Source organism: Staurois parvus, unplaced genomic scaffold, assembly GCF_062004578.1.
Source record: "Staurois parvus isolate SC_StPar_1 unplaced genomic scaffold, SC_StPar_1.0 ptg000310l, whole genome shotgun sequence".
NCBI lineage: Eukaryota > Metazoa > Chordata > Amphibia > Anura > Ranidae > Staurois > Staurois parvus.
Genome location: NW_028318106.1, coordinates 482615 through 509331, shown reverse-complemented (window position 1 = coordinate 509331; position 26717 = coordinate 482615). Strand labels below are relative to the sequence as shown.

The following is a 26717-nucleotide window of genomic DNA, read 5'->3' as shown; positions in this document are numbered from 1 at the left end:
TCTCTGCACAAGTTTGGCATGCCCCCTGCCAAAGTCAGACATATAGCTCAGCAATTAGGAAGTGCATACGAAATGTGTGGCACGGTTTAAAATAAAATATTAAATGTCAATTTAAACCAATAATCCCAAAAAATTCCAAAGTATTAATGCAAGAAATTCCAGTGTGATTTTCACCACATCCAGTGCTCATACCACCACCTGTACCAGAAAATATGACCCCATTACTTCCCCAAGGAGGTCCCCAAGGCTTTAAACTGATCCCAGGCTGGATGGCTGACACTCTCCCTTATGATGGTAATGGCCGCAAGCACTACCCAGACTCCTTATACTGGCCTCAGGCAGGAAGGATAGCTTTCTCTTGAGCAGGGGCGGACTGACCATTTGGAAACTCGGACACTGCCCGAGGGCCCAGGGTCAGTAGGGGGCCCCATGAGATGCCCCTGGTATCTTTTTCATAGGCTTTTTTGAGTTTGGGCAAGGACACAGGGGCCCCATGATCCCCTATTGCCCGGGGGCCCCATGAGTTGTCATTCTGCTCCTGAGCATACAGCAGTAATTATCACAGGGCACAATATAAGATCCCCTGTGCAGGGAGGAACAGAAAAAGCCACATAATGTAGTATTTCCAAATAAAATGTTTACGAAAACTCATATAAATACTCTCAAATGTGGAAGAAATATAGGACAGCACACAGTATTGCCGTTCATACGAGCCATCACGATGGCGTCACAGCTTGGCTCTGGCCTAACGTGTTTCGTCCCACAAGACATCTTCTGCTTTTTGCTGATTGGAGAGCTCTAGCTCTGACAGAAGGGGGCATTTCTGACCTTTGCAGAGAGACCACTGCTTCTACTAGACAGCAAAGGTCCTCCTCTGCAGCATGCTGCCAGGGGACAGGCTTTCTAATTTAAAAAAAGCTGGCTGCTTTCTAAAAAAATTAAACTCACCTTTTTTATGCAATTGGAATAATTTAAACAGAAATTGGGTTTTAACAAACAAGAATGTGTGAATATCGTGTGAATGTATATGAGATTTTCCATTCATAGATATCGTATGTACAAATGCAAAAAATTCCCATGATACATGTGTGCATTTAGTGTTCATTTTAGTAGGCCTGCTTTGGCTTTTGGGCCCATTTATACTATGTATATGCATTGCTGTCAGCATTGACATGCATTTATTGATGTGTCAGTGTGAGTTGCTCTGATTCTTTCCATTAATCTCCTATGGGAAATTACACCCCCCCCCCCAAAAAAAAAAAATGATCAAACCCTTTTTTTTCCCAAGAAGCACTGTGTCACAGTGTCACACATTTTGAGCTGATTGCATTGGGGACCCATTAGAAATGAATGGGATCACTCTTAAAGCAAATGCACAACACATTTCTCCAGCACACCCAATAAAATGGATGGCAGTCACTCAAGCTAGGTTGCAGTGCAAAAATGTGAACTGGCCACACAGAGGTTGATTTACTAAAGGTAAACAGGCTGTTCAATGTACAAGAGGATTTGCACTTTGCAAGGGAAGTTTTCCCAGGACTTCGTGAATGAGGTGAAGCTCTGCTAACTTCCGTCATGCAATCATGTGCAAACAGAAATGCTGTTTTTTAAATTTTTCTTGGAACGCGATTGGGTATTTTTTGCAAAGTGAAATTTTAAATTGCAATTTCTTTTGCAAAACAAATCATTTTTTTGCCTTTATTAAATCAACCCCAAGGGAACGAATTTTCATACAGTTCAATGTATGTGTTTTACTGCAGGAAAAAACACAAGCATGACTGGGCCCAGAGCGAGGTTAAAGTGTATCTAGGCTCAGGAAACGAAATGTAATATATTGCAGCTTACCAGTCTTTAGATGTGGGGGCTGCATTCGTTTTATTTTATCAGGCTTTTTTTTTCTCTAATTCTCACATGGTGATCCTGCCAGTAACACACTTCTGCTACTCTGACAACCCTCAGTCACCGTACTGTATACTGTATAGGGGGGAGAAGGTTTGTCACACTAGGCTTCTCTCCAGATTTGGATTACAAAGACCCTTCCTCTTCTCATCTTCATTACAGGGGAGAGGAGGTGTTATGTAGTTCACAGAACACTGCAGAGAAGTCACGGTTTGACATTTCAATTCAGTGCACAGGAACAAGGAAATTGGATTTTTTACAAGATCAATGGGTATTTTTCTGCACTTGCAGAAAATTCACTTAGCCTGACAAATGAAAACTAAAGCAGCCACCACATCTAATGGGTAGTAAGTTGCAACATATTCAAGTGACATTAAAACCAGAAGCAAACATTTTTTTCTTTTTCTTTCTTTCTTTCTTTCTTTCTTTCTTTCTTTCTCTCTCTCTCTTTCTTTCTCTCTTTCTTTCTCTTTCTTTCTTTCTTTCTTTCTTTCTTTCTTTCTTTCTTTCTCTTTCTTTCTTTCTTTCTTTCTTTCTTTCTCTCTCTCTCTCTCTCTCTCTATCTCTCTCTATCTCTCTTGCTCTCTCTCGCTCTCTCTCTCTCTCTCTCTCTCTCTCTCTCTCTCTCTCTCTCTCTCTCTCTCTCTCTCTCTCTTTCTTTCTTTCTTTCTTTTCCAGTATGATTGTTGTTTTTCAATAGAACAACTCTCCTGCAGATGTATGAGTTAGAGCATTGAAACAAACCATTTCTTAGAACAGGCAGAATGTACTGACTAGGAAGTGGGAATTCCTAATCTGTCTTCTTATTACCGGTCTTTGGCGATAGCAAGACAGCAGGGCACCCGAGATCTAACGGCAAACAATATTCATTATTTAACTACTTACTTGGAGGTTATTGTGTTGTAACTTGCAACTGCACTGTTTTTCATGATTAGATTTCATATACAGATATGTAAGGGGCCTATGTATAAAATGTTAGTCACATCTGGACACTTAAAACTAAAATTGTCTTATTTTCTCTAGTATATGAAGTTCCTTTATCATCAGCGCCATAATGCTTTTTTTTTCTTTTTTTATGGTCACTAGGTGGCGGTGAAGATAAAGGGATTAAATATATTATTTATTTATTTCAGGTACTTATATAGGGCTGTCAATTTACGCAGTGCTTTACATATATAATGTACATTCACATCAGTCCCTGCCCTCAAGGGGCGTACATTCTAAGGTCCCTAACTCACATTCATACATACACATACTAGGGACAATTTAGACAAGAGCCAATTCACCTACCAGCATGTCTTTGGAGTGTGGGAGGAAACCGGAGTACCCGAAGGAAACCCATGCAGACACAAGGAGAACATGCAAACTCTGGGCAGGAGGTGCCGTGGCTGGGATTTGAACCAACGACCCTCATACTGCCAGGCGGAAGTGCTAACCATTTAGCCACTGTGCTGCCCCTATTAGAGAAAATACAGCGATTTTGTTTCTAAATGTGCAGATGTTTGTCACCTCTGCACAACAACCATTTTATACGTTGACCAAGTGGCGGACTGACCATTTGGAAACTCGGGCACTGCTCGAGGGCCCGGGGTCAGTAGGGGGCCCCCATGAGATGCCCCTGGTACCTTTTTCATAGGCTTTTTTTGAGTTTGGGCAAGGACACAGGGGCCCCACGATCCCCTATTGTCCGGGGGCCCCATGAGTTGTCAGTCCGCCCCTGCAGAGACCCCTAAGTGTTCTTTCAGTTGGTTGTCTGTATGTCAGGCAGTGCAATCAGCTTCCAGCTGAATGACTTGTGCAAGCCTATTGATTTCAGAATAAGCTTTCCAAAATATTTATTGTTTGCTTTGATAGTCTCTAATCAGAGCTCTGTGCACAGTGTGGCAGTATACTGTATATATCCTGATCTTTCCATGTGATGTAATGAATCGGGTATCACTTGCAAACAGTGGCATACCTGTTGAGAGGCTTGGGGAAGGGGTGTACAGCCAGCTATAGGATGCTATAGAAGTGCCTCCATAGCCTTTGTGTGCCTGCCCTCAGCAGACCTCTAATACAGAGTGGAGGGAAGCTCTTCCATGCTTCTTCTTAGCATTGACAAGTCACATGACATATGTAGCACTACCCCCTTAGGAGTCACTGAGTTTTGGATCCCCCCTACAACTCTGCACAGCCAGGCAACATGCATTTTCTTCCACATCTGCACACTGGAGAGAGTAAACAGCCCTCGAGCTTGGTTTTGTGATTTCATAACTTGGATGGGGTTGAGGGGTGTATGGGATGCCCAAGGAAACTGCGAACTGGGAGGACAAACTCCTTAGCAACTCTGTACAAGTCCATGGACAAAATGTTTCATCTTTAAGGAGCTCTCTAGCTCTCTGGTGTACCTCCTCAGACTCCAGCTGAAGCCTCCTCTTAAAGCGAAGCTCCACCCAAAATGGGAATTTCTGCTTTAAGCCTTTGTCCCCCACTCCTCATTAAGGATTGGCACTCCCCCCTCCCTCCCCGTAGTCTTCTTGGACATGTGACAGGTCCCAGAAGACTACGGGGCCATTCACAAAGCGCAGTGCTTCTTGCACATGCGCAGTGGGCACCCGACTGTGAAGCCGCAAGCTGTCACAGCCGGGTGCCCACACTGAAGATGCCGGCGCCAGGGAGACAAGATGGCAGATGAAACTAACCATGGTGAGGACAGCGCTGGACCAAGGGACAGGTAAGTGGCTGTATTTTAAAAGTCAGCAGCCACAGTTTTTGGGAATCCCTGACCTAGAACAGGCAGAATGTACTGATTAGGAAGTGGGAATTCCTAATCTGTCTTCTTATTACCGGTCTTTGGCAATAGGCAAGACAGTTTTTGCAGCTGCTGACTTTTTTTTTTCCAGGTGGAACTCCGCTTTAACCCAGCTGTCTTAGGGTATCCCTTGGCAAGGGGATCCAGAAACTGTCAACTTAAGAAATAGTCCCAGACGAGGAGCTAGTTGGGTTCTACACCTGACTGCCCTCTCCCCTTATTCGGGCCAGGGGGTGTAAGGTTACTCAAATTGTCCTTCCCAATAGCTCAATGGGTAGTTGTCTGCCTTCAGGACTTTTGCTGGGCTGGCTCCTTCCCTGCTGTTCAGGTTGTTCTTCCTGGAAGATGGTGGTACAGTGCAGAAACCTGTACGTGTGAAATGAAGTAGCTGTGCAGTCTGCTAGTCAAATCTTTTCAAGATAACAGGGTATGATATAGTAGATCCCTACAGACCAGGTGCGATATTAAGTGCCTTCAACAGCCAGGGCCGTCTTTAAGGAGGGGCAAAAGGGGCAGCTGCCCTGGGCCCAGTCATTGTTGTGGGACCCAAAGCAGTGGCCCTATACTTGCCAACTGTCCCAGTTTACATCCCCTTGTCCCTTGAAGTATTCATCCTGCACTGTGCCCCCATATCTCAGTGTGAAGTGCTGTCACTTAAGCTGTGAGCTCTGCCCTATTGCCATGACTCACATGCAGAATGTGTCATCACTCACATGTAAATAAATGGCATTCATATGTAAATAGAGGCGGGCAGCAGCATTGATATGTACAGTAAATAGCGGGACATTCATATGTAAATATCAGATGGGATCTGATGAACAGAGGTAAGAAAGGTGAGTGCAAATATGAACAGAGGAGGCATGTGGAGTTAAGGTATGGGGAGGTTAGAGTGGAGAGGAGAGGGGAGGTGCAGAGGTTAGCAGGGAAATTTAGGATGCAAAGGTGTACTGACGGGGTGGATAAAGATGTACGCCACATTTAGGGCAACCCATTCATTTCAGTAGGCTGCTCTATGCGCTAGAAATGTGGAAATAATGTCTCCGAAACTTTTTCACAATCACACGGAGTCACAGCACCGTGAATTTTGGGGCATGTGGAAATGTACACGTCAGCAGATGCGTGAGGGTGTCATTAACAATTAATGGCACTGCTGTATCTGCTAAAGGGCAACACATTTTGGTGGTGTCAGGAAAATGATTTTTCATGCGTTCCCTAACTTGCATTTGTAGTCAATGTCGAATCCTCCTTTACATTGGTGGTCCATGTAGGAGCCCACCATTAAATTGGTGGTCAGTGTAAATTCTCCCTTACATTGGTGGTCAGTGTAAATTCCCCCTTAATTTGGTGGTCAGTGTAGAAATGTACTGGTTGTTGGTGTAAAATCCCCCATTACATTGGTTGTCAGTGTAAGTTTTTCATTACATTGGTTGTCAGTGGACATTCCCCTGTACATTGGTGGTCAATGTAAATCCCCTCTTACCTTGGTAATAAACTACATACCCTTTTCACTCTAACATATGGAAAAATCCATTTGAAGAAATACTTTTTAAACTATTGACTCCCTCCTCTGTTCTTAGTGCATGAATTATACACATCTTTTCACTGCAACTAAACTCACTATGGCTAGGGCTTTGAAAACCCCCGTCCTCAGTTTCAAAGCCATAAAAAACCTAGTCAATGATATTATCATAACCGGCAGCTACATTAATGGATTTGGCAACCTTGGACAGAGTAGGTTGCTCCAGCGAAATTTGACCTCTCACTTTCAACTATTTGGTGTAGTTGGTTCCAAGACTCCCTTGAACCTTCCCCATCTCCTTTCCCCTTCCTCTTTCCTTGTCTTCCCCTTTTCCCCCTACCCTTCTTTCCTTTTTTTTTAATTAAATTACTCCTTTCTTTCTTTTGCTCTACCTATTAAGCTCCACGAGCTGGGCCCTCCTATTCCTGTACTGAAATGTATTGTAATTGTACTGTCTCCCGTATATTGTAAAGCGCTGCGCAAACTGTTGGATATGAATCCTGTATAATAATAATTATTATTATTTATCTAGACATCACACTCAGTGTGGCAGTCTTTGAACAGCCCCACCAACACGGGATTAACACGTCTGGTTTACATCTACTGTTGGTTGAGCTTTATACTGAGGTTTTCATTCATTAGTAGTTCTCATATTGATAATGTTCTTTCTCTACTTTACCTGATTTGTATCTTTCGGATATTACTGACTCTGATGTGCAGTTGATTATAATTGTCTGCTTATCTAAACCTGTTACTGCTTTATCTCCATATTTCATTTTTGCTTTATCTTCAGTATTGGCTATTTTGTACATTCCTGAACACTTGTGTTCTATTTACTGTATAATGTAAAAACCTCCAATATACCTTTTGTAAAAAAGAAAGATGGAAAGCCTTATGGACAATTGTTGTCTGAAAAGTAACTGCATCCAATGCAACTGCATGTATTCAGACAGCCTTGGGCACTTTGGATTTCTCAATACAATAGCTGGCAGCAGGGGCGGACTGACAACTCATGGGGCCCCCGGGCAATAGGGGATCATGGAGCCCCTGTGTGTTTGCCCACACCCAAAAAAGCCTATGAAAAAGCCAATGAAAGGTACCAGGGGCATCTCATGGGGCCCCCTACTGACCCCAGGGCCCTCGGGCAGTGCCCAAGTGCTCAAATGGTTAGTCCGCCCCTGGCTGGCAGTGTAGATTCCTTCTTTAGCCTGGGTTCACACTACAGCGGTGCGGTAAATCCCATGTGATTCGCACAGGAACCGCACCACATTCCTGTACATATCACATGCGATTTGTATGCAGTGCGATTAGAGCCATACGTTTTGTATGGCTCTATGCGCACAGCAGCAAAAACATGCAGGAGCCTTTTTTAGTCCACACTAGAATCGGATCGCATGAGTATTCACTTCTATGTGATCCGATTCTGCACATCGCACTGCGTTTTGCAGACCAATGTCAGGGTGTTGTTAACCGAACATACACACCCGCAGCGGTTTGTATGAACGGGGTGGGATTCTGATGCGGTGCAATTCACACTGAAAATGCTGCAAATTCTGCACTGCATCAACATGAACCAGAGCTCAATTCTATTTAGTGGGCTGAATAAGAGAAATCTATACATGGCATGCCAGAAGCATGCCCTCACCGTTAACCATCCCGTTTAAATGCTCAACCCTTCTGTAACACCCTGCTATTATTCAGACTGCAGGATGTTAAAAGAGACACAAGGTGGCAGTGTCCTGCACCTCAGTGGCACATATCCTGGTGAAAAGCTTTATGGATTTTGTAGGCTGAAGTTCAGGACTTTGTTAGAAGGCTGCTAATTGGGGAAATACATTTCCCAGAAGAGCTGGCATGTGAGTGGAGGCATATAAATGTAGAAGGCAAGGAATAGAGTCAGGAAGTGAGCTGGGAGAGCGCTGGAAGGAAGGTGTGAGGAGAGAGCTGTGTGAAACACCAGAGGACCTGACCAGGCCACAGAGGGAGATACAGAAAGAGGAAGGAACAGCCAACCGCTGACATCACCAAAGATTCTGGAGAATTACCCTGTCGGCTGGTAACCCATAGTACTGCAGTCAGAAATAAACTTTTCAGGAGGAACCTCTGGGACCCCCACCTACAGTGAAACCACCAGAGATTCAGATGATGCCACAGATCGGGTGAAAGAGTCCCAATCTCCAGCCAACTAAGTTGTCACTGACATTCTCTTGCATCAGCCATTGTCTATAGAGTTACTGCCATTGTTCACCAGTTACACAAGTTGAAGCCTAGTTCACCTGGCCTATTAGCAAACACATCTCTGGCGTATTTCAGTCATCAGAGCCTGCTGCAGTTTCCACCCTCTGTGTCTCATTGTTGCCATTTGATACTGCAGCCTAGAGAGGAATTAACCCATTGTTAGCAATTCCCTCTGCCCACCCCTTAATCAATTCCTGTCCGGACACTTTTACCCCCTTCCTGTCCAGGGCAATTTTCAGCTTTCAGCGCTATCACACTTTGAATGACAATTGCACGGTCATGCAATACTGTACCCATATGAATTTTTTACCATTTTTTTGAGACAGATAAAGCTTTATTTTGGTGGTATTTATTCACCGCTGGGATTTTTTTTTTTTTTACTATGTAAATGAAAAAGTCCAAAAATTTTGAAAAAAAGTGTTTTTTTTAATAAAATTTTGCAAATAAATAATATTTCATCATAAATCTTGGCCAAAATTTATTCCGTTATTTTTTTAGTAAAAAAAAAAATCCAAATTAGTTTATAACCAAAAATTATAATTTTTAAACATTTTTCTTTACATTTTTATTTTATTTTTGTATATTATTATTTTTTATTTTTATTTTTTTTTTTTACATACTGTCACCCTAGCAGTACAGTGTCACCATGGTGACACTGTACTACTTGTGGGGGATGATGAAGATTTTTTTTTTTTTTTTACACTGATTGCTTTTACACCCATATAGGATGTAAAAGCAATCATTTCTCTTTCTCTCTGCATTCTTGCAGTCATTGAGAAGTACTGAGTGAGCTGTGATTGGTCACAGCTTGTCCCATGGTACAAGGCTCTTGTGAATAGCCTTGTACCATGTGACCTCTGTGATCATTCACAGATTTCACACGTAGTAAGCAATGATGTCACAAGTGACATCTTGCTTACTACTTTGCATGTGATCACTGATTCGCCAATCAGTGATCACATGATCGGGACCTCGTACAGAGGTCCCGTCTGACGATCGGTGTTTCCCAATGCCGGAGGACACAGCGGGTGTCCCAATGCCGGAGGACACAGCGAGCACCGGATCGCGGTGCTGCGTGCTCCCAGGGAGCGCACACAGCTAGAAAAGGCGGGTGCCGTTTATGAACGGCAACCCGCCCCTGGACTGCCACCGCCCTGCCGTTTATAAACAGCAGGCGGATGGCAAGAGGTTAAACCTCTTGCTTAAAACCTGCATCTTCATCTTGTGCCTTAAAGGGGGTACTGCCCAAGTTAAATACCAATTAAAGGGATAGTGCCTGTCTGTGCTCACATGCATCTTTTTCAGGGACTTCCACCTGTTGCAACCAAGGAGATCTGAATTCTTGTAGCACACCAACTGGGCCCCAACAAGCGTGCAGAAGATCTTTCACTGCAGTTAAAGGAACATTAGCTTTCCTAATGAAAGAGCTCTTTCTTCATCTCAGATTTGAAATTTGTCATCAGATTTTGAGGGCCCAAAGAGAGCTAGCCTTATTCTTCATTAGTTTCTCCTTTGCTCACTGGGGACATAAACATCTCACAGTTGAGGACTTTGGTTAAATTCTGATTTGCAGGACATCCAGAACTTATTTAGATTTTTGCTGTATGTGTTGGCCTGTGCGAGACTGTGTCTCTGTAACTATGCTCTACCAGAACATTTAAACATATCCTACCCTCCACTGCCTAAATGGTTAACCATCTCCTATCTAAACATTTAACCCTCCCATGCCTGAGAACTTACCCATCCTCTATTTGAAAACATAATCCTGCACTACCTGAAAAGGACCTTAGCTTACATAAATTCTGGCTCTGTGGTCCCTAAACAGTGACCCGCAGACTGGATGTAGCCCTTTTCTTGCTTTTAAATGGCCCTTGGGAAGTATTTCTCCCACTGACACCAATGTGGACGCACTATTCCTCCCACTGGCACCAACAATGAGAAACTATTCCCCCCATTAATCCCAATGATGAGAAAGTATTTCTCCCACTGCCACTAATCATGAGGCAGTATTCTTCCCACTGGCACTAACAAGGGAACACTAATTCTCCCACAGACACCAACAATGGAACACTATCCCCCCAATGATGGGGAAGTACAGTATTTCTCCCCTTGACACTAATGATGAGGCATCATTCCTCCCACTGATACCAACAATGGAGCATGATTTCTTCCACTGACACCAACAATGGGGCACTTTCCCACCCAATGACCCCAGTGATGGAAAAGTATTCCTCCCACTGACACCAATAATGAGGCACATATTTCTTATACTGACAGAAATGATGGGGTGTTATTCTTCCCACTGACACCAACAATGAGGCACTATTTCTCCCACTGACACCAACAACAGGACACTAACTCTCCCACTCACACCAATAATGGGGTAGTTTTCTTTCCACTGATACCAAGTTAATTTTGTTTACTCCTACCGACCTACCGAATCCTGACCGACTAGTTACTCCCACTACTAAGCCATCATTTTTTTTCCCCCACTGATGCTGTGACATTTTTACTCCCAAAAGCCCCAGTCTGGTACCCCCTAAGTCTAAAGGACAGTGAACTGGCTCTTGGTTTAGAAATGTTGGGGACCTCTGTTTTACCTGAACACTTGACCATCTCCTACCTGAGTATTTAAACATATGCTGCTGGAAAAATTAACCACCTCCTACCTGAAGGCTTAATTCTTCCCCTATCTGAAGGCCTGACCCTTCCTTTCTGATTGTGTAACCTCCCTGGCGGTATTCCCGAGTGTAGCTCGGGGTAAGTTTCAGTACCACAAGCGGTAACCCCGAGCTACACTCGGGCTTACCATGCGGCGCTGCTCCGGGATCCTTCGGTCACTTACCTTGTCCTGCGCTCCCGCGATGTCCCTCCTGCGTTGTCCCCGGCAATGTAATCCGGCGGATGCCGGCATCTGTCATCTGGGTTCCATCCTCTGCGAGCGTCGGGACGTACGGGGGACGGAGCGGCGGGAAATTTGAAAATGACAAAATGTGACATTCACAAAAATCACTAAAATCACATAGTATAACATTACTGTACCAAAGCATTTCACATACATTTTGTCCCGAGTGCTTTGTCCTGTGCCCTGCCTGCATTTTTACTGTTCTTTCTGCCTGGAAACTGAGAAACGTCCATGGCGTCCAAAAAGCATCCCTTTAGGTCAAAAGCGGTTTTAGACCAGCTAGAGAATAGCGATAGTAAATCAGAACCACTTGCAGAATTGAGTGATAATGATTCGTGGGGAAATTCGTCATCACACACTGAAAACGATTTTGCGACTTTGCTCAGCGATGTGCGAACTTGGCGCTATATTTCAAATTTCAGTGTTTTTGGTTTGATTATATTATTGAATTAAATATATTATTATTATAATATTATTTTTTATGATTATTTATTAAATTATAATTTATGATTTTGTGTTTCAAGTTTTATCCTACCCAGGATGTTTACTAGACTCTTGTTCGGACAGATTTCAGTGAGTTATTCCTAAGAATTACAGGCCTACAATAAACGCCAAATTTCCATGCAAAATAATGGTACCGCTTTCAGCACCATAAATCTGAAATAATCAGACCGCCAAGGAGGTTAATATTTATCCTCCCTAAACTCTAACAGCAAATGTGAAGAGAGCTGAAAAATCTGGTGCAGCTCTGCATAGTAACCAATCAGCTTCCAGGTTTTATTGTCAAAGCTTAATTGAACAAGCTGAGGTTAGAAGCTGATTGTACAGCTCCCATGTACAGCTGCACCAGATTCTGAGTGCTCCAGTTATAGTAAATCTACCCCATTGTCCTTGTATTGTAGTGTATATAGAACAATGGATTTTGAAGTATTGTGGAATAGAACTTGTTTCACTAGGCCTTTTCTTCACGTTGATAGTATGTGCGATGCTCTAGCCAGGAGCTCCTTTATGAAAGATTCTGGATAACTTTCTTTGCATATAATGTTCTATGCAAATTCTAGTCAATATTTGTTGCTGTTTTGACGTTCGGTATTAGATACCAGATACTGTTCTAAATAGAAACCAAACACTTTACAAGTACATTAGTGGAAAGATAAGAATGGTTGACATAGTCAGGGGCGGACTGACAACTCATGGGGCCCCCAGCAATAGGGGATCATGGGGCCCCTGTGTCCTTGCCCACACTCAAAGCACACCCAAAAAAGCCTATAAAAAGGTACCAGGGGCATTTCATGGGGCCCCCTACTGACCCCGGGCCCTCGGGCAGTGCTCGAATGGTCAGTCCGCCCCTGGACATAGTGTATGTCCAGCAGGGGTGGGCTTGATGTTTGAACATGGTAAGGGTGTTCAACGGGCTATTCGCCCACCATGCCCCACAATGCACTTTGCTCTCACAGGTCAGGTGCAATGCTTTGTCCAATCACAGCATAATTGGGCGGCGCTAGTAATGATGTCACCACTACCTCCACCCACTTGTTTACATTAGACTGGCAAATGTCAGATTGCGGCGAGTGTTTGGCTGGTGTGGACAGGTCGGCGGGTGTCAAGTTTTTTTTTTTAATTTCAGTGCATCGGCGGTGGCGTGACAACATGGATTACGAAGATGGAACCATTTTTTGGCTATTTTTGTCAAAAATTGTTGTTTTGGTTTTTTATTCAATAAAGGAATTTTTCAAAAGTCTTGCGTCTAATTGTTTACTACATTTAACCCTTTAGTGAATGGGCAGGGGTACAAGTACCCCTTAATCACTCACAAGGGGAGAGCAGCATCAGGGTGCCCCCTTATTTAAAGGGGTACCTTGATGCTGATGAGCCCCCCTGCTCTCAGACCCCCACCACTAGAGATGAGCGAATCAAAGTATCCGAAGTGGAATTCGAGTCGAATATCGGAAAAATTTCGATTCGTGCCGAATCCGAAAAACAGCCTAATTCGGACGCGCGAATCGAAATTTTTCCGAAAATGGCGGCTGACATGTGCGGCGACGGAGCGGGGATGTCGGGGAAGGCGCGCAGACAAGGCGCGCTGCCCCATAATGCATTCCTCAACGACATGTGATCGCATCAGCCAATCAGCAGCCAGCCAGCCAGCACTGTGTAATGGTCGAGGTATATATAGCGGCCATTTTGGAAATCTTCATTTGCCTGCAGTCATTGAACAGAGGCAGACCGCTCTGTACTAGGGACAGGGACAGAGTTAGGGCCACAGAAACGAGAATTGGGGACAGAGAAAAGTTACTTAGGGACAGAGAACCATTACTCAGGGACACAGACTTGTTAATGAGGGCCACAGAATCGTTATTTAGGGACAAAGAAACGCTAGTTAGGGCCACAGAATTCATACTCAGGGACAGACAGAATTTTCACTCAGTGCCAGAGAATTGTTACTTAGGGCCACAGAAACGTTATTAGGGCCACAGAATTTTTACTCAGGGACAGACAGAATTGTTACTGAGTGCCAGAGAATTGTTACTCAGGGACAGACAGAATTGTTACTGAGTGCCAGAGAATTCTTACTCAGGGCCACAGAATTCATACTCAGGGACAGACAGAATTGTTACTCAGGGACAGACAGAATTGTTACTGAGTGCCAGAGAATTGTTACTCAGGGACAGACAGAATTGTTACTGAGTGCCAGAGAATTGTTACTCGCACAGACACAAAATTGTTACTTGCACAGACACAGAATTGTTACTCGCACAGACAGAATTGTTACTCAGGGCCACAGAATTCATACTCAGGGACAGACAGAATTGTTACTGAGTGCCAGAGAATTGTTACTCAGGGACAGACAGAATTGTTACTGAGTGCCAGAGAATTGTTACTCAGGGACAGACAGAATTGTTACTGAGTGCCAGAGAATTGTTACTCGCACAGACACAAAATTGTTACTTGCACAGACACAGAATTGTTACTCGCACAGACACAGAATTGTTACTCAGGGCCACAGAATTCATACTCAGGGACAGACAGAATTGTTACTGAGTGCCAGAGAATTGTTACTCAGGGACAGACAGAATTGTTACTGAGTGCCAGAGAATTGTTACTCAGGGACAGACAGAATTGTTACTGAGTGCCAGAGAATTGTTACTCGCACAGACACAAAATTGTTACTTGCACAGACACAGAATTGTTACTCGCACAGACACAGAATTGTTACTCAGGGCCACAGAATTCATACTCAGGGACAGACAGAATTGTTACTGAGTGCCAGAGAATTGTTACTCAGGGACAGACAGAATTGTTACTGAGTGCCAGAGAATTGTTACTCAGGGACAGACAGAATTGTTACTGAGTGCCAGAGAATTGTTACTCGCACAGACACAAAATTGTTACTTGCACAGACACAGAATTGTTACTCGCACAGACACAGAATTGTTACTGAGTGCCAGAGAATTGTTACTCAGGGACAGACAGAATTGTTACTGAGTGCCAGAGAATTGTTACTCAGGGACAGACAGAATTGTTACTGAGTGCCAGAGAATTGTTACTCAGGGACAGACAGAATTGTTACTGAGTGCCAGAGAATTGTTACTCGCACAGACACAAAATTGTTACTTGCACAGACACAGAATTGTTACTCGCACAGACACAGAATTGTTACTCAGGGCCACAGAATTCATACTCAGGGACAGACAGAATTGTTACTGAGTGCCAGAGAATTGTTACTCAGGGACAGACAGAATTGTTACTGAGTGCCAGAGAATTGTTACTCAGGGACAGACAGAATTGTTACTGAGTGCCAGAGAATTGTTACTCGCACAGACACAAAATTGTTACTTGCACAGACACAGAATTGTTACTCGCACAGACACAGAATTGTTACTCAGGGCCACAGAATTCATACTCAGGGACAGACAGAATTGTTACTGAGTGCCAGAGAATTGTTACTTAGGGACAGACAGAATTGTTACTGAGTGCCAGAGAATTGTTACTCAGGGACAGACAGAATTGTTACTGAGTGCCAGAGAATTGTTACTCGCACAGACACAAAATTGTTACTTGCACAGACACAGAATTGTTACTCGCACAGACACAGAATTGTTACTCAGGGCCACAGAATTCATACTCAGGGACAGACAGAATTGTTACTGAGTGCCAGAGAATTGTTACTCAGGGACAGACAGAATTGTTACTGAGTGCCAGAGAATTGTTACTCAGGGACAGACAGAATTGTTACTGAGTGCCAGAGAATTGTTACTCGCACAGACACAAAATTGTTACTTGCACAGACACAGAATTGTTACTCGCACAGACACAGAATTGTTACTCAGGGCCACAGAATTCATACTCAGGGACAGACAGAATTGTTACTGAGTGCCAGAGAATTGTTACTCAGGGACAGACAGAATTGTTACTGAGTGCCAGAGAATTGTTACTCAGGGACAGACAGAATTGTTACTGAGTGCCAGAGAATTGTTACTCAGGGACAGACAGAATTGTTACTGAGTGCCAGAGAATTGTTACTCAGGGACAGACAGAATTGTTACTGAGTGCCAGAGAATTGTTACTCGCACAGACACAAAATTGTTACTTGCACAGACACAGAATTGTTACTCGCACAGACACAGAATTGTTACTCAGGGCCACAGAATTCATACTCAGGGACAGACAGAATTGTTACTGAGTGCCAGAGAATTGTTACTCAGGGACAGACAGAATTGTTACTGAGTGCCAGAGAATTGTTACTCAGGGACAGACAGAATTGTTACTGAGTGCCAGAGAATTGTTACTCGCACAGACACAAAATTGTTACTTGCACAGACACAGAATTGTTACTCGCACAGACACAGAATTGTTACTGAGTGCCAGAGAATTGTTACTCAGGGACAGACAGAATTGTTACTGAGTGCCAGAGAATTGTTACTCAGGGACAGACAGAATTGTTACTGAGTGCCAGAGAATTGTTACTCAGGGACAGACAGAATTGTTACTGAGTGCCAGAGAATTGTTACTTGCACAGACACAAAATTGTTACTTGCACAGACACAGAATTGTTACTCGCACAGACACAGAATTGTTACTCAGGGCCACAGAATTCATACTCAGGGACAGACAGAATTGTTACTGAGTGCCAGAGAATTGTTACTCAGGGACAGACAGAATTGTTACTGAGTGCCAGAGAATTGTTACTCGCACAGACACAAAATTGTTACTTGCACAGACACAGAATTGTTACTCGCACAGACACAGAATTGTTACTCAGGGCCACAGAATTCATACTCAGGGACAGACAGAATTGTTACTGAGTGCCAGAGAATTGTTACTCAGGGACAGACAGAATTGTTACTGAGTGCCAGAGAATTGTTACTCGCACAGACACAAAATTGTTACTTGCACAGACACAGAATTGTTACTCGCACAGACACAGAATTGTTACTCAGGGCCACAGAATTCATACTCAGGGACAGACAGAATTGTTACTGAGTGCCAGAGAATTGTTACTCAGGGACACCTAATCGTTGAATTAAATAGTATGTCAGACAACATGCAGAGGAGTGGCAGAGGAGGCAATGTTTTAGGAGCGAGCAGACGTGGCAGCAGAGGAAGGGGTCGAGGCAGCAGTATTCGCAGCCAGAGGCCAGTGCTCCCGGTGTCATCCAGCGGTCGTGTCTCCACCGACAACCCTGCCGTCATTGATTGGTTGGCTCGGTCGTCTTCCTCTTCCCAGGTCACCTCTGACACCTACAGCCAACGGTCGGTGGGTACGTCAGACACAACCGTTAGTTGGCATGGCCCGGGAGCAAGCCCACTGAAATCACGTGTCCTCTACCTGCCCCTGTCCTTTGCTGTTCCCTCACCAAGCGAAGTATCGCATGCTGTGGGCTCAGCCCCACTGTACAGTGAGGAAGAGCTAACAGAGGGCGGTCAGGAACGGGGGGAGACATCGGCCTTTTCAGCAGCCAAGCGAACAAGTACTGGCGAGGAGAGTGGCTCGGTAGCCGGTCTAGAGACAGGTCTGTCTCCTGACCCAGACGCAGCCGAGGGGGCTAGTAGTGAGGCGGAGACCCTACTTGATGATGAGGAGGTTGATCGCACTTGGCAGCCTCGTCGTCATCAGGCAATTTCTTCCGCATCATCAGGAGAAGAGGGTGGCAGCTTGGCAGCGAGCAAAACAGTCGGTGGGTTGCCCAGGAGACAGCAGCAGGGTCGCATCAGTGTCAGTGGAGCCAAACGTCCACGGAGTAGAGCACCAGCTCCACTGCAGCCTACCACCACGGCCAGTAGTGGTGCCGGTGCGCACGGAGGAAGTAGCAGTCAGCCAGTGAAGAGTAGCGGGGGCAAAGTTTCCTACTCGGTGGTGTGGCAATTTTTCCTCAAGCCGCCCGAGGAAGTAAACGTAGCCGTATGTCGACTATGTGGCCAGAAATGCAAGCGTGGCCAGGGGGCCCATGTTGGGACTACAGCGTTGCGTCAGCATATGCAGCGTCACCATTCGGTGGCCTGGGAAAACCGTGATAAACATACGGCGGTTCTGCCTGCCCCAGCCCCCGCTCCATCACCCGCTCCGTTACTTGCTCCGTCACCCGACGTCGTCAATCGCCCTCTATCAGCCAGTCAAGGCTCCAACACCTCTGCTGAGGGGAGTTGTCGCTCGTTGGCATCTTCCGCTCGTTCAGATGCTCCTTCTCCTGCTACTCCTCTTCTCGGATTCCGTCAACAGTCTTTCTTGGAATCCGTATCCAAGAGACAACAGTTTGCGAGCACGCACCCGACGGTGCAAAAGCTGAACGTCCTCCTGTCCAAGTTGCTGGTGCTGCAGTCCCTCCCTTTCCAACTGGTGGACTCAGCACCTTTCCGAGAAATGATGGCTTGTGCCGCGCCGCGGTGGAGAGTGCCAAGCCGTCATTTCTTTGCCCAAAAGGCAGTGCCAGCCCTGCGTTCACATGTAGAAGAGATGGTGGGCCAGTCTTTGAGCATGTCGGTCTCTGCCAAAGTGCACGGCAGCGCCGACGTGTGGAGCTGTAACTACGGTCAGGGACAGTACATGTCATTTACGGCCCACTGGGTGAACGTGGTGCCGGCACAGCCGCACCAGCAACTTGGACAGGTCACGACGCTTTTGCCTCCACGTTTGCACGTCCTTGGTCCAGCAAGCATGTCCGCCTCTACCACCTCTTTTTCCGCCGTGTCCTCAGCCGCCACCCCCGTGCCAAGTCCCATTACCCGACCGGCATATCACATGTGCAGGGCGCAACGGTGTCACGCTGTGCTGCACCTGGTATGCCTTGGCGAACGTAGTCACACAGGGGAGGAACTGCTGAGTGTAATGAACAGAGAAATCGACAGATGGCTGTCTCCGCGCAAACTAAAAATCGGAACCATGTTGACTGACAACGGAAAGAACATGGTGTCTGCTCTGCGTCAAGGAAGGTTGTGCCATGCGCCATGCATGGCTCACGTGTTCAATCTGGTTGTCAAGCGGTTCCTAAAATCCACCATCCCACTGCAAGACATCCTTAAAATGTCACGTAAACTGTGCATGCATTTCAGCCATTCCTACACCGCAAAGAACACCCTCATTGAGCTGCAGCGGCAGAACGGAATTCCACAGCATCGCCTGATCTGCGACGTTGCAACAAGGTGGAATTCAACCCTACACATGTTAGACCGCCTTTACGAGCAGCGAAAGGCCATCACCGATTTCCTGATGTTACAAGCGGATAAAGGTACTCCCCTGTGTAACTTAGATGTCAGCCATTGGCAGCTCATGCGTGACACCTGCCGCTTGCTCAGGCCCTTTGAGGAGGCCACGCTATTCGTGAGTCGGCAGGACTATGGGATGAACGACGTCATTCCTCTGTTGCACGTCCTGGAACAAATGCTGTTAACAATGGCTGGTCAGGGTGCGGTAGACGTGGCGCACAGATCTCAACGCCACATGACCCCTGTGGGGGCAGGACAGGAAGAAGAGGAGGAGGTAGAGGAGGACATTTGTGCTCAGGAATTATTGAGTGAAATGGGTGGTTTTTCCACTCAGCGGACAGGAGTGGAGGAGCAGGAGCATCTGGTAGAGGAGGAGGAGACAGCGGACCCAGACGCACCGTGGCAGTATGCTGTGGAGATGGAGGCAGGGAGTCCCTCGCATTCCTTGGCACAAATGGCCCATAGCATGCTCGGTTGCTTGCGTAGCGACAGCCGAATAATAACCATCAGACAGAGGGATGACTTTTGGCTGTCCACCTTGTTGGACCCTCGCTACCGGTCCAAAATGGTGGCCTTTTTCACACCTGCTGAGAGGGAGGCCAAAATTACGTACTATAAAAACCACCTATGTAGTCAGTTGGTCTCTGCCTTTGTGCGCCAACGTCCATCCTCAGACACTGTGGGCCCTGTGCGCTCGCGTTCCGCTGGCATGGCAGCAGGGGAGGGGTGGGGTGGTAGGAGCAGTGGCAGCTCCACCAGCAGCGGCTGCCTCAGTCTGCAGTCGATGATGAGTAGCTTTCTTCACCAGCGCAGTGAGGAAACTACTAACCAGCCGCAGCAGCAGCAGCAGCATCAGGTGGACCTGGAGCAGGAGCTCAAACAACAGGCTTGGGCCTACTTGGACAGCACCCTGCCAACCGAGGTAGACAATCCCCTTGACTACTGGGCAACGAAACTTGACCTTTGGCCCCAACTAGCTGAATTTGCCCTTGAAAGGCTGTCATGCCCGGCCAGTAGCGTGGCATCGGAGCGCGTGTTTAGTGCGGCAGGAGGTATTGTAACTCCGCGGAGGACACGACTGTCCACCCAAAGTGTGGAGAGACTCACGTTTGTGAAAATGAATCAGGCGTGGATTAGTCTGGATTTCAAACCACCAGTTCCTGACACAACTGACTAAATCCGCCATGAATCATGCCTCAAACATGTGCCACTTTCAGGTCTCCTCACACTGCTGGTGTGTTTAATTTTTTGACATAGGGTGCTGGCAGATTACGGGCCTCCTATAGCTGCTGCCAGGCCCCTAATCTGCCATAGGCCCCTATATACCGCCTCCTCATGCTGCTGCTAGGTCCAGAGTCTCTCATGGGTCCCTGTACGGCCTCCCATTGCTGCTGTCTCCATCGCCACACTCTGCTGCCATGTGCCACTTTCAGGTCTCTTCACACTGCTGGTGTGTTAAATTTTTTGCCATAGGGTGCAGGCAGATTACGGGCCTCACATAGCTGCTGCCAGGCCCCTAATCTGCCATGGGCCCCTATATACCGCCTCCTCATGCTGCTGCCAAGTCTAGAGTCTCTCATGGGTCCCTGTACGGCCTCCCATTGCTGCTGTCTCCATCGCCACACTCTGCTGCCATGTGCCACTTTCAGGTCTCTTCACACTGCTGGTGTGTTTAATTTTTTGACATAGGGTGCAGGCAGATTACGGGCCTCACATAGCTGCTGCCAGGCCCCTAATCTGCCATGGGCCCCTATATACCGCCTCCTCATGCTGCTGCCAAGTCCAGAGTCTCTCATGGGTCCCTGTACGGCCTCCCATTGCTGCTGTCTCCATCGCCACACTCTGCTGCCATGTGCCACTTTCAGGTCTCTTCACACTGCTGGTGTGTTTAATTTTTTGACATAGGGTGCTGCAAGATAACGGGCCTCACATAGCTGCTGCCAGGCCCCTAATCTGCCATGGGCCCCTATATACCGCCTCCTCATGCTGCTGCCAAGTCCAGAGTCTCTCATGGGTCCCTGTACGGCCTCCCATTGCTGCTGTCTCCATCGCCACACTCTGCTGCCATGTGCCACTTTCAGGTCTCTTCACACTGCTGGTGTGTTAAATTTTTTGACATAGGGTGCAGGCAGATTACGGGCCTCACATAGCTGCTGCCAGGCCCCTAATCTGCCATGGGCCCCTATATACCGCCTCCTCATGCTGCTGCCAAGTCTAGAGTCTCTCATGGGTCCCTGTACGGCCTCCCATTGCTGCTGTCTCCATCGCCACACTCTGCTGCCATGTGCCACTTTCAGGTCTCTTCACACTGCTGGTGTGTTTAATTTTTTGACATAGGGTGCAGGCAGATTACGGGCCTCACATAGCTGCTGCCAGGCCCCTAATCTGCCATGGGCCCCTATATACCGCCTCCTCATGCTGCTGCCAAGTCCAGAGTCTCTCATGGGTCCCTGTACGGCCTCCCATTGCTGCTGTCTCCATCGCCACACTCTGCTGCCATGTGCCACTTTCAGGTCTCTTCACACTGCTGGTGTGTTTAATTTTTTGACATAGGGTGCAGGCAGATTACGGGCCTCACATAGCTGCTGCCAGGCCCCTAATCTGCCATGGGCCCCTATATACCGCCTCCTCATGCTGCTGCCAAGTCTAGAGTCTGTCATGGGTCCCTGTACGGCCTCCCATTGCTGCTGTCTCCATCGCCACACTCTGCCATGTGCCACTTTCAGGTCTCTTCACACTGCTGGTGTGTTTAATTTTTTGACATAGGGTGCAGGCAGATTACGGGCCTCACATAGCTGCTGCCAGGCCCCTAATCTGCCATGGGCCCCTATATACCGCCTCCTCATGCTGCTGCCAAGTCCAGAGTCTCTCATGGGTCCCTGTACGGCCTCCCATTGCTGCTGTCTCCATCGCCACACTCTGCTGCCATGTGCCACTTTCAGGTCTCTTCACACTGCTGGTGTGTTAAATTTTTTGACATAGGGTGCAGGCAGATTACGGGCCTCACATAGCTGCTGCCAGGCCCCTAATCTGCCATGGGCCCCTATATACCGCCTCCTCATGCTGCTGCCAAGTCTATAGTCTGTCATGGGTCCCTGTACGGCCTCCCATTGCTGCTGTCTCCATCGCCACACTCTGCTGCCATGTGCCACTTTCAGGTCTCTTCACACTGCTGGTGTGTTTAATTTTTTGACATAGGGTGCAGGCAGATTACGGGCCTCACATAGCTGCTGCCAGGCCCCTAATCTGCCATGGGCCCCTATATACCGCCTCCTCATGCTGCTGCCAAGTCCAGAGTCTCTCATGGGTCCCTGTACGGCCTCCCATTGCTGCTGTCTCCATCGCCACACTCTGCTGCCATGTGCCACTTTCAGGTCTCTTCACACTGCTGGTGTGTTTAATTTTTTGACATAGGGTGCAGGCAGATTACGGGCCTCACATAGCTGCTGCCAGGCCCCTAATCTGCCATGGGCCCCTATATACCGCCTCCTCATGCTGCTGCCAAGTCTAGAGTCTCTCATGGGTCCCTGTACGGCCTCCCATTGCTGCTGTCTCCATCGCCACACTCTGCTGCCATGTGCCACTTTCAGGTCTCTTCACACTGCTGGTGTGTTTAATTTTTTGACATAGGGTGCTGCAAGATAACGGGCCTCACATAGCTGCTGCCAGGCCCCTAATCTGCCATGGGCCCCTATATACCGCCTCCTCATGCTGCTGCCAAGTCTAGAGTCTCTCATGGGTCCCTGTACGGCCTCCCATTGCTGCTGTCTCCATCGCCACACTCTGCTGCCATGTGCCACTTTCAGGTCTCTTCACACTGCTGGTGTGTTAAATTTTTTGACATAGGGTGCAGGCAGATTACGGGCCTCACATAGCTGCTGCCAGGCCCCTAATCTGCCATGGGCCCCTATATACCGCCTCCTCATGCTGCTGCCAAGTCTAGAGTCTGTCATGGGTCCCTGTACGGCCTCCCATTGCTGCTGTCTCCATCGCCACACTCTGCTGCCATGTGCCACTTTCAGGTCTCTTCACACTGCTGGTGTGTTTAATTTTTTGACATAGGGTGCAGGCAGATTACGGGCCTCACATAGCTGCTGCCAGGCCCCTAATCTGCCATGGGCCCCTATATACCGCCTTCTCATGCTGCTGCCAAGTCCAGAGTCTCTCATGGGTCCCTGTACGGCCTCCCATTGCTGCTGTCTCCATCGCCACACTCTGCTGCCATGTGCCACTTTCAGGTCTCTTCACACTGCTGGTGTGTTTAATTTTTTGACATAGGGTGCAGGCAGATTACGGGCCTCACATAGCTGCTGCCAGGCCCCTAATCTGCCATGGGCCCCTATATACCGCCTCCTCATGCTGCTGCCAAGTCTAGAGTCTCTCATGGGTCCCTGTACGGCCTCCCATTGCTGCTGTCTCCATCGCCACACTCTGCTGCCATGTGCCACTTTCAGGTCTCTTCACACTGCTGGTGTGTTTAATTTTTTGACATAGGGTGCAGGCAGATTACGGGCCTCACATAGCTGCTGCCAGGCCCCTAATCTGCCATGGGCCCCTATATACCGCCTCCTCATGCTGCTGCCAAGTCTAGAGTCTCTCATGGGTCCCTGTACGGCCTCCCATTGCTGCTGTCTCCATCGCCACACTCTGCTGCCATGTGCCACTTTCAGGTCTCTTCACACTGCTGGTGTGTTTAATTTTTTGACATAGGGTGCAGGCAGTTTACGGGCCTCACATAGCTGCTGCCAGGCCCCTAATCTGCCATGGGCCCCTATATACCGCCTCCTCATGCTGCTGCCAAGTCCAGAGTCTCTCATGGGTCCCTGTACGGCCTCCCATTGCTGCTGTCTCCATCGCCACACTCTGCTGCCATGTGCCACTTTCAGGTCTCTTCACACTGCTGGTGTGTTTAATTTTTTGACATAGGGTGCAGGCAGATTACGGGCCTCACATAGCTGCTGCCAGGCCCCTAATCTGCCATGGGCCCCTATATACCGCCTCCTCATGCTGCTGCCAAGTCTAGAGTCTCTCATGGGTCCCTGTACGGCCTCCCATTGCTGCTGTCTCCATCGCCACACTCTGCTGCCATGTGCCACTTTCAGGTCTCTTCACACTGCTGGTGTGTTTAATTTTTTGACATAGGGTGCTGCAAGATAACGGGCCTCACATAGCTGCTGCCAGGCCCCTAATCTGCCATGGGCCCCTATATACCGCCTCCTCATGCTGCTGCCAAGTCTAGAGTCTCTCATGGGTCCCTGTACGGCCTCCCATTGCTGCTGTCTCCATCGCCACACTCTGCTGCCATGTGCCACTTTCAGGTCTCTTCACACTGCTGGTGTGTTTAATTTTTTGACATAGGGTGCAGGCAGATTACGGGCCTCACATAGCTGCTGCCAGGCCCCTAATCTGCCATGGGCCCCTATATACCGCCTCCTCATGCTGCTGCCAAGTCTAGAGTCTCTCATGGGTCCCTGTACGGCCTCCCATTGCTGCTGTCTCCATCGCCACACTCTGCTGCCATGTGCCACTTTCAGGTCTCTTCACACTGCTGGTGTGTTTAATTTTTTGACATAGGGTGCAGGCAGATTACGGGCCTCACATAGCTGCTGCCAGGCCCCTAATCTGCCATGGGCCCCTATATACCGCCTCCTCATGCTGCTGCCAAGTCCAGAGTCTCTCATGGGTCCCTGTACGGCCTCCCATTGCTGCTGTCTCCATCGCCACACTCTGCTGCCATGTGCCACTTTCAGGTCTCTTCACACTGCTGGTGTGTTTAATTTTTTGACATAGGGTGCAGGCAGATTACGGGCCTCACATAGCTGCTGCCAGGCCCCTAATCTGCCATGGGCCCCTATATACCGCCTCCTCATGCTGCTGCCAAGTCCAGAGTCTCTCATGGGTCCCTGTACGGCCTCCCATTGCTGCTGTCTCCATCGCCACACTCTGCTGCCATGTGCCACTTTCAGGTCTCTTCACACTGCTGGTGTGTTTAATTTTTTGACATAGGGTGCAGGCAGATTACGGGCCTCACATAGCTGCTGCCAGGCCCCTAATCTGCCATGGGCCCCTATATACCGCCTCCTCATGCTGCTGCCAAGTCCAGAGTCTCTCATGGGTCCCTGTACGGCCTCCCATTGCTGCTGTCTCCATCGCCACACTCTGCTGCCATGTGCCACTTTCAGGTCTCTTCACACTGCTGGTGTGTTAAATTTTTTGACATAGGGTGCAGGCAGATTACGGGCCTCACATAGCTGCTGCCAGGCCCCTAATCTGCCATGGGCCCCTATATACCGCCTCCTCATGCTGCTGCCAAGTCTAGAGTCTCTCATGGGTCCCTGTACGGCCTCCCATTGCTGCTGTCTCCATCGCCACACTCTGCTGCCATGTGCCACTTTCAGGTCTCTTCACACTGCTGGTGTGTTTAATTTTTTGACATAGGGTGCTGCAAGATAACGGGCCTCACATAGCTGCTGCCAGGCCCCTAATCTGCCATGGGCCCCTATATACCGCCTCCTCATGCTGCTGCCAAGTCCAGAGTCTCTCATGGGTCCCTGTACGGCCTCCCATTGCTGCTGTCTCCATCGCCACACTCTGCTGCCATGTGCCACTTTCAGGTCTCTTCACACTGCTGGTGTGTTAAATTTTTTGACATAGGGTGCAGGCAGATTACGGGCCTCACATAGCTGCTGCCAGGCCCCTAATCTGCCATGGGCCCCTATATACCGCCTCCTCATGCTGCTGCCAAGTCTAGAGTCTGTCATGGGTCCCTGTACGGCCTCCCATTGCTGCTGTCTCCATCGCCACACTCTGCCATGTGCCACTTTCAGGTCTCTTCACACTGCTGGTGTGTTTAATTTTTTGACATAGGGTGCAGGCAGATTACGGGCCTCACATAGCTGCTGCCAGGCCCCTAATCTGCCATGGGCCCCTATATACCGCCTCCTCATGCTGCTGCCAAGTCCAGAGTCTCTCATGGGTCCCTGTACGGCCTCCCATTGCTGCTGTCTCCATCGCCACACTCTGCTGCCATGTGCCACTTTCAGGTCTCTTCACACTGCTGGTGTGTTTAATTTTTTGACATAGGGTGCAGGCAGATTACGGGCCTCACATAGCTGCTGCCAGGCCCCTAATCTGCCATGGGCCCCTATATACCGCCTCCTCATGCTGCTGCCAAGTCTAGAGTCTCTCATGGGTCCCTGTACGGCCTCCCATTGCTGCTGTCTCCATCGCCACACTCTGCTGCCATGTGCCACTTTCAGGTCTCTTCACACTGCTGGTGTGTTTAATTTTTTGACATAGGGTGCAGGCAGATTACGGGCCTCACATAGCTGCTGCCAGGCCCCTAATCTGCCATGGGCCCCTATATACCGCCTCCTCATGCTGCTGCCAAGTCCAGAGTCTCTCATGGGTCCCTGTACGGCCTCCCATTGCTGCTGTCTCCATCGCCACACTCTGCTGCCATGTGCCACTTTCAGGTCTCTTCACACTGCTGGTGTGTTAAATTTTTTGACATAGGGTGCTGGCAGATTACGGGCCTCCCATTGCTGCTGCCAGACATGTAATCTGCCATGGGCCCCCGTACCGACTCCTCATGCTGTGACGTTGCAACAAGGTGTAATTCAACCCTACATATGTTAGACCGCCTTTACGAACAGCTAAAG

General features: G+C 48.0%; 1 protein-coding gene across 2 annotated transcripts in view; it reads left to right on the top strand.

The window, feature by feature from the left end:
• MALT1 (MALT1 paracaspase) overlaps positions 1 to 26717 on the top strand; it is a 253242-nt gene that overhangs the window by 157171 nt on the left and 69354 nt on the right. The window lies entirely within an intron of this gene.